The sequence below is a fragment of the Peromyscus maniculatus genome, chromosome 10 (assembly GCF_049852395.1).
Source record: "Peromyscus maniculatus bairdii isolate BWxNUB_F1_BW_parent chromosome 10, HU_Pman_BW_mat_3.1, whole genome shotgun sequence".
In the NCBI taxonomy this organism is placed as follows: Eukaryota; Metazoa; Chordata; class Mammalia; order Rodentia; family Cricetidae; genus Peromyscus; species Peromyscus maniculatus.
The window spans coordinates 80,335,743-80,344,155 of NC_134861.1; the positions used below are offsets into that span (position 1 = coordinate 80,335,743).

Consider the following 8,413-nt stretch of genomic DNA (forward strand, 5'->3'; position numbering starts at 1 on the left):
GGTAGCTGCCACCATGACTGTGTTTGTCCAAAAGGGAAACTGGAGAAGGTGGGACAGAAAACAAGGTGACATAAATGTTCTGACACTTTACTAACTTAACTCACTTATTCGACTACCCATTAATTATATAATTCCATAATTTATAGACTTGAGAAGAGGCATGCAAGGGTATGCCAAGTGCCCTTTGATATTACATGGTAGGAAAAAAATTAGAAAGGGTCAGAGGTTGGAAATGATTATGCTTAATTCCATTAATGCCGAAAAAACCAGAGTTTAGACATTAAAGTTAATTTTACAAAGAAGCATCAATATCTGCAGTTTAGTTTATACAAAGAGAAGGCAACTGAGTGAGGGTTTCTCCTGGGTAAGTGTTTGAAAAAATAAATGTAGTTTTAGCACTCTTTCTGGGAAGAAGTTTTGTTTCTAGAAGTCAGCATTCTGTCCATTACTTCACACTCCAAGAACCTGCTGTGTGATGATGGGGCCAGAAAGGATAGAGAGAAATATACTGTGTTCATTATTAATCAGAAAAACAGGGTCAAAGTGTGTGTGTGTGTGTGTGTGTGTGTGTGTGTGTGTGTGTGTGTGTGTGTGTGTGTGTGTCTATATGTGTGCAGTGTATATGTGTGTATGTGTGTGTGTGCATGTGTGTGCTATGTCTGTGTGTATGTGTGTCTGTGTGTGTGCGTGTGTGTGCTATGTCTATGTGTGTATGCATATGTATGTGTGCACATGGGAGGGAGGTTAAGGAATTAGATCACACAGTGGTTAAGGTTGCCAAGATCCAAATCCTCAGAATGTTCTCACAGGCTGGGGAACCAGGTTGTTGTGATTGGTATCTGAAGCTCACCTTCACACACAGAATTCGAACTTCTTTGGGTGACCCCTGTGTACTTTGTGTGTTTGGTCCTCTGGAGATTTCTGTACCTTGTTGGCTGAAGAATGTCGTAACACTTCAGTGTAACAGACAGATTTTTATTTTTATTAAGATAGGGTTTTGCTGTGTAGCCTAAGCTGAATTGGAACCATCCACCCTAACTTTAGCTCATGAGAGTGGAGACTACATGCGTGTACCACCATGCTTGGTTTGAAAATCTACTCATTTAAAGGTGTTATTTTTATAGAAATAACCTTACAGCATCATCTAGAACGCTACTGGACCAGATATTTGAGTAATACACGAAATTAACCCCCAAAATTCATCTTCCACAATGAATTTAAAGTAGAATTATTAAGCTCTCTAAATACAGTTTCACAAAGACATTCTTTCCCCCCACTATTTAACACCTTTTTAATTGAAAATAGAGTATTTTTATACAATGTATTCTAATTATTCTTTCTTCCCCCCCGACTCTATCTGATCCTCCCCACCTCTTCATTTAGTTACAAAAATTAAGAATTCTGAAATATCAAAGATTCTATCATTGCATTATCCTGTAATTAAAATTTCCCATCCTCCCAACTTACTTGTTTTTACGAAACTGGTTAACATTAAAAAAATCAAATGGTTTCCTTTCCCAGATAGTATGAGATTTAGAATTTTAGTTCTAAATTTTAAGAAGTTTTAAGATTGTGTGGTGTGCATAGAATAGGTATATGCAACATAAAAATTGGGTGGATTGCTTGGTAACTTAATCTATATTTCAGGTAAAACTGCCATTGTTTCTTACACATTGAAACTTTCTTTTCTTTTTGGAGGTTCTAAATGAAAGACAACTGAGGTTACATTCCTTTAACCCACTAAACCTGAACAGTAAATATTCAATCAACAATTTATTTTATGTTATGCTTTAGTGTTTGAAGGTATCCTCTACTTGAATTCCAATTTGCCCTTACCATGCTTTCCAAAGTCATTCAAGACAACTGTGATATTGGCAGGTTTGTGTTAAAGTGGTTATGAAACTTGCTGCCAGGGGGTAAAAATGGAATTTAAACAGTATCTATGTCATTGACAGAAACCCAAGGGATGATCATCTAGTTACTGAGTTCCAGACGAATGCCTTAATCTGTTATATGTTACAGAAATCAGAAAGCACTGCACAGACTAGTTTGAAAGACCATGTACAATTGACATGAAAAGGAGGGACCTGAGCACAGTGGTGTGTAGTGATATTTTATTTGTGCACCCCAGTAAAGCTTATCTGAAGATCAGAGGAAAAGGCCAACCACTATATTAAACATAAAAGTCAAGCAATGGTAAGCACACTCCTTTACTCCTAACATTCAGGAGGCAGAGATCCATCTGGATCTCTGTGAGTTCAAGGCCACACTGGGAACAGAGCCAAGTGTGGTAGCACAGGCCTTTAATCCCAGCACTAATCGTGGAGGTCTGAAGGTCTGTACAAACAGACAGTAAGTAAGTGATGTAGCTCGGCAGAGGAAATAAGAGGGCAGGAACAGAAAGGCATACAGGCGTGAGTATACAGGAAGTAGGTCTCTTTTTGGCGGAGGAGGATTTCTACCGGTAAGAATGTGCCTGGCTTTTTTCTGCTTCCCTGATCTCTCAATTTTTACCCCAATATCTGGCTCTGGGTTTTTTTTTTTTTATTAATAAGACTGTTTAGCAATTCATCTTGTAGTGGTAGGCATGTGGAAACGACTTGATTCTTGCTGCCTTTGGGATAGCACATAGTTACAGATCTGTCATACAGCTCCTCAGCTCCAGACCCCAGAACAGAAGTGGTTTGTTCTGCACAGTAAGGCTTCCCAGCTGCAGGAGTTGCCAACCGAGAAAAGTACAGTGTATTGGCCATAGAGTGCCATTTCTGCTTAGTACAGTAACCTATACACAAGGGCCTCTTTATTGTCAGTAGCCAAATGTTAGCAAAATGAGGATAGCAAGTATGAATAAAGGGAACTGCAACAGTGGTGGTAAGTTAGAGCAACACCCACTGGGATCACGCCCACTGTGGTAACTTGTGACCAATTCTGCAGCTATGATACCAGCACCAAGCCCTCCATCCTCACAAATCCTTGCCATATGATGTCATCCATGTAACTCATGATTTGGTCTATTAATTTTAAGAATGGAAATTTACTATCACAGTGAAATATTTCACCACTGAAACTGATGCTTGCTAACACAAGAAACTCATATTACCTACCATTTTTTCAGACAAATCATTTTATGAAATGTGATAGCATTTCACATGCTAAAATCTGGAAGGCAAATAGCCTGCTTCCACTTGGCATATAGAGAAACTGAGATATATAAAACTTAATTAAGTTGTGTTTAGTTTTATAAATCAGTAAAATTTCAAAGAGGAAATAAAATGATATTCATATTATTGGTCTATTCAATGAACAAAAATGCATAATTTGTATTTCAGAAAGAATAATAAGTCAACTTAAATTTCCTCCACAGAGTCTAGGTAATATAACTCTAGTATTTGAAAATAAAAAAAGCACCTTAGATTAAAATATCAATAAAAGTGTCTTCAGAGGAATCAAATGAAATATTAAATCCAAAAGAGGTTTGTTTATTCTGACAGGCTTGGAGAAAAATATCAATGTCTGTTTTATAAGCAATAACCTCTAAAAATCAAGATGTCAGATACGAATGATTATTGGTGACTTTGTTGTTATGGTGTGCCTTCAAAATACTGGTGGCAATGAGACAGTACATTTTTGGGCATGTGATATAATAATTCATCATACCAATTTTTTTTATCCTACTTCTTATAAAGTTAATTTGTGTGTCTCTGTATATGACTTTGGATATTGAACATAGGGTCGTGTGCATCTTAGAAAAGTACACTATCATTAATTCACACCCTTGGCCCAGAAAGCATTTATAATCCCCCCAAAATGATGACCAACTCCTAGTGTGTGTATGAACACTAAAATACTACTGGTAGACTGAAGGCACTAGAATTTTTAAAGTATTAATCTTTTAAGTGTCTTTTTTTTTTTTTACTTTTATCTGCCATTTATTTTATGCGGAATTTATTTCCGTGCCATAAGTTTTTGTTTCTTCACTTTCTTCTGGGATATCTTCTTCTTCTGCGCAACCTCCTCTTCTGGCTGTGGAACAATTTGTTCCTTTTCAGTGAGGATCATTTCGATGTGGCAGGGGGAGCTCATGTATGGGTTAATCCGGCCATGAGCTCTGTAAGTCTGTCGGCGCATCTTAGGTGCTTTGTTCACCTGGATGTGTTCAATGACTAGAGAATCCACATCTAAACCCTTAAGTTCAGCATTACTCTCTGCGTTTTTAAACACGTGGAGCAAAAATTTGGCACTCTTTTTAGGCCACCGGCCCTGTGTCCAGCCCCACTGTTTGGCCTGGGCACACCTACCGACTCCACCATTATACTGCCGGAAAGGCACACATTGCTTCTTTAAAGTGACATCTTTCAGATATTTGGTGGCTTTTCGGATATGCATACCCTTGATGGCCTGGGCAGTTTCACGGGTGTTCTTAAAGTGAACCCGAAGATTTGAACCTCTCGATTTGCATGATTTCGTAGGGTTTTCTAGGTCCAGCTAGTAGCGAACCATCTTCACGGGTCACCTGAGGCCGCGTACAGGAAGAGGAAGTCCTTTTAAGTGTCTTAAATAAACTCAAGGTGGCTCTTTTACAGCATCCCTCCAATGTCATGGATTGAGGATATTAGTTCCGAAACAAGACCAGGATAGGGTAAATGCTTGCTCACTGAAATGCAAAATCTCCCTCTTTTGTGAAGAGTTTTAACTTTTATGATAAATTTACTCTGACATATAGTCAAGTATCTTCCAAAGGGTATAAAATGAGTCAGATTGCAAGTAGCACTCTAAATGGTAAAAGATCCATGTGTTATTACAAAAAGGTTTAAAGCTGGTCATAGAAAGTGTAGTGCGATGTGCCTTTAGCCACTCAGAAGAACAAGGTCTACATGGCAAACATATTTTAGAATATTTAATGAAACTTATCAAGATAATTTTCTAGTTTTTCATGATGTCAGAGACACCTATAAGAATAAAGAGTATGTATTTTGATCTCATAAAATTGATTCGGAGTGGAATTTATTCAAATATCATCATTAGTAAAGGTATTAACTATTAATTCAATACTTAGAAAATTGGATACCATGCTAATGAAATGAGCTTGCCCTTATGGGGTTTAATACATGTGTACAGATACCTGCTATCAATCAGTCATGTATCCAAAAGGAGTTCTTAGGGCCTGTCACTTCCACCATGATGAACATTTTACTACTGATGTATTCAATTGGTAGACCCATAGGTGAGTCCACATGACTCTAATGGATATTTCAAAATTCATTCTCATAAGTCACAGAGAAAAACAAAAAGTTTTGAATGTGATAAAGGGACTTGTAGGAAGGCAGGGATATTTGACAAGAATAGAAGAGGGTGAGGAAAGAGTAATAATAATATACTGTATACATTGCCAATTTAACAAAATATAAATTGAATAAAAGTTATAGGCAGTTACATCCCAATAAAACAATTAGGAAGTTGCATATAATTATTTGTAAACTATGGAATGAGGCAGTAAGTACTAGAAGTTCATAGAAAAGTTTCATTGTGAGTAATCGCATTTAAGAACTGGTCAAGTTTACATAAAGTTAAAGAATCACAAGGTTAAGAGCAAATGAAATGGTGAATATAGACACTATTTAAGAATTCTATTTGAAATGTTACCTGACATAATTCTAATGTAAGCAATATATGGAAATCAGAATGTATCAAAATTTGCAGTCAAGTTCAGTGGGGAAAACATGCACCTGTCTTATAATTCACTTTCATTTGTGAAATGTATATTTCCTGAGTATAAAGTTCTACATATTTTTTTTATTTTCTTGTCCTGAAAATTCTTGCCCCTTTTGCCATCCTGAAGCCTTAATTGTCTCTTTGTCTCATAAATACCAATGACTCTGGAGTTGGCATTTATGTACCACAAAGTGGAAACTTCCAGCTTCAAAGTGCTAGAAATCTAGAGCTTAATCTTGTTGATATCACTTTCCTGAGAGATTATTAGTATATGTTTCTCTGTGTCTAAAATCTGAAGACCTCTCATCACCTCACCTCCTTCTCTCCCTCTTTCATTTTTCGGGGTTTTTTTGTTTGTTTGGTTGGTTGGTTGGTTGTAGATTTTTAATGCAACAGAGTAAATGTAGTCCAATTATTCGGTTTTAATCAAATGCAGAAGGATCCTGGGGAAACATTCCATATACCAAGACCTCAACATCTACATACAAGGATAAGTATCTGAGTATTGGTAAATATGTAATACAGAATTATAGTGGCCCTACTACCAAGAAGAAATTACCAGATAATTCAAATAGCTATTAATAAGGTGGATTGAGGAAGGTGTGGATAGTGTTTAGAATAAACAATAAGGAAGGTTGTGGTTTCCAAAGATTAGCTCCCATAGTCATAGGGTTAGAAAAATACAAGAGTAATTGTAATGTTACCTGACATAATTCTAGTGTAAAGACAAGGAGATACAAAAAATACGGGCTGCTTTCCATTCCTTGAGCCTCCATTCACAGTGTTTCTTAATCTGAAGGGTCTTTGCACAAATGACCAAAAAAAAAAAAAAAAAAAAAAAAACAATCAGGAGGATTATTTGAGAAATACAAGGAAGATAGCATAGATGGAATATATTCAGAATCTTTAAGACAAGTCAACTGGAAATATGATGATAATGATGTGAAGGAAAAGAATGACCTATCACATCAAATTGTATTAAGAAATAAAGAGGCTAGGCAGTGGTGGCGCACGCCTTTAATCTCAGCACTTGGAAGTCCCCAAAGTTGGGACTAGGGAAGGGTTTTTGTTTTTGTCTTTTAGGAGAATAAAGGCTAAGGAATCTAAAAGAACACTGAACAAATGAAACATCTGAAGAAAAAGGATAAATCATCTAGAAAAAAACTGTCTCAAGAAAAAGAATAAATTGGCCTATTGGTACATCACATATCTAACAGGATAAAATTTCATAAGTCTTCCTAAATGTTTGTGTCTGCTGTTCCCTACAGACAAATAATGCAAATGATCTTTATGTAGTTCCAGTTCAATTAAAAATTAAAGCTGGTTTTGCAGCTGGAGAATGGCTCTCTACTTCTCTAAACCCAAGCATGCTTATCAAAAGAAAATGCAAAATCTCTGTATCATTTCAGAAAAGCCACCTGATATGGGACAGAAGAAAAACAAAAATTAAGGGACTATTTTATTGCTACTAATCTCATGATCCTTTGGTTTTATTTTGACTCTTTAAAAGTTTTCTTAAGGTATGAATTTTACATCAAAATTTATAAGATATATATCTTATAAATATTTTAAGATAATTCATGTTATATAAATTTTATATATACATTTATAAGATATATATATAATATTTTTAAACTTTCGTCACGATATTAATGGTCATATAGGGTACTAATTAATTCTAGAAAAAAGGCTTCATCTAGCTTCCTGTACATGATTTTATGTTTGAGTATCAGTTTTCTGCAGTGGACCATGACCATGCCTAACAGTGCCTTTGAAGTCTCCAAAAAGATGATGGGGCCCCACAATGACAATTCCATCAGTATTATGATACCACTAAGCTGACAAACACCACCCAAAGATCGGCTTTGGACTGCAAACTGCTCAGGACAGTATCAAGATGGCTAGCTGAGATGATACAGTCTCACAGACTACTCTAGCCAGGACTTGAGACAAGCCTTACACTTTTGCATTAAGCAGAGACTGGACAACAAATGATACAGCTACCTCTCCCAGGACTTGACAATTAACCCAAAATTTTTCTTTTCAGGATCCCTTAAAGATGTTTTCTCCCCAAGACAACGGGAAGTAAATTTAAGAAAACAATGCCCACATTCCCAAGAGGTGGGGTGCGTGGGTTTTGGCCTTTCAATGGGTTATGAAACTTGTTGAGGATGGTTGGTTACAAGTTGTTAATTGATAATGGTCAGGAAAAATGTTAAACGAAGGAGATTAGATTCAGGGTTCTTGTTTGAAAAAAAAAGAAAGAAAGAAGGAAAGAAAGAAAGAAAGAAAGGAAGGAAGGAAGGAAGGAAGGAAGGAAGAAAGGAAGGAAGAAAGAAAGAAAGAAAAGAAAAAAAGGATATGGGTAAGTGGTAGATTATTGAATCTGAAAAAAAGATATAGAAATGATAGGATAAAAGGGTAGATTATTGAATCCATTCTGAAAGAAAAAAGGGAAGATATAGATATGGTAAGTTTAAAAAGTAGATTATTGAATCTACATTTAAAAAGCAACTACTAGTTTTAAATATTTTACATTGAGTTGGATTTTTGTATGTTGTATACAAATTATGTATATTGATACAAATTTGAGATTGGTTTTGTTTGAAAATACTGTACATAGATTTCTAATCTTGTTCAAGGTATTATATCTATACAGTTTATTTAACAATGTAATGCAAATTTCTAGACCTTGAAAGTT

General features: G+C 35.8%; 1 pseudogene; it reads right to left on the reverse strand.

The window, feature by feature from the left end:
- Window positions 1–3,932: 3,932 nt before the first annotated feature.
- Window positions 3,933–4,500, reverse strand: LOC102924649 (large ribosomal subunit protein uL22 pseudogene; annotated as a pseudogene).
- Window positions 4,501–8,413: the final 3,913 nt, after the last annotated feature.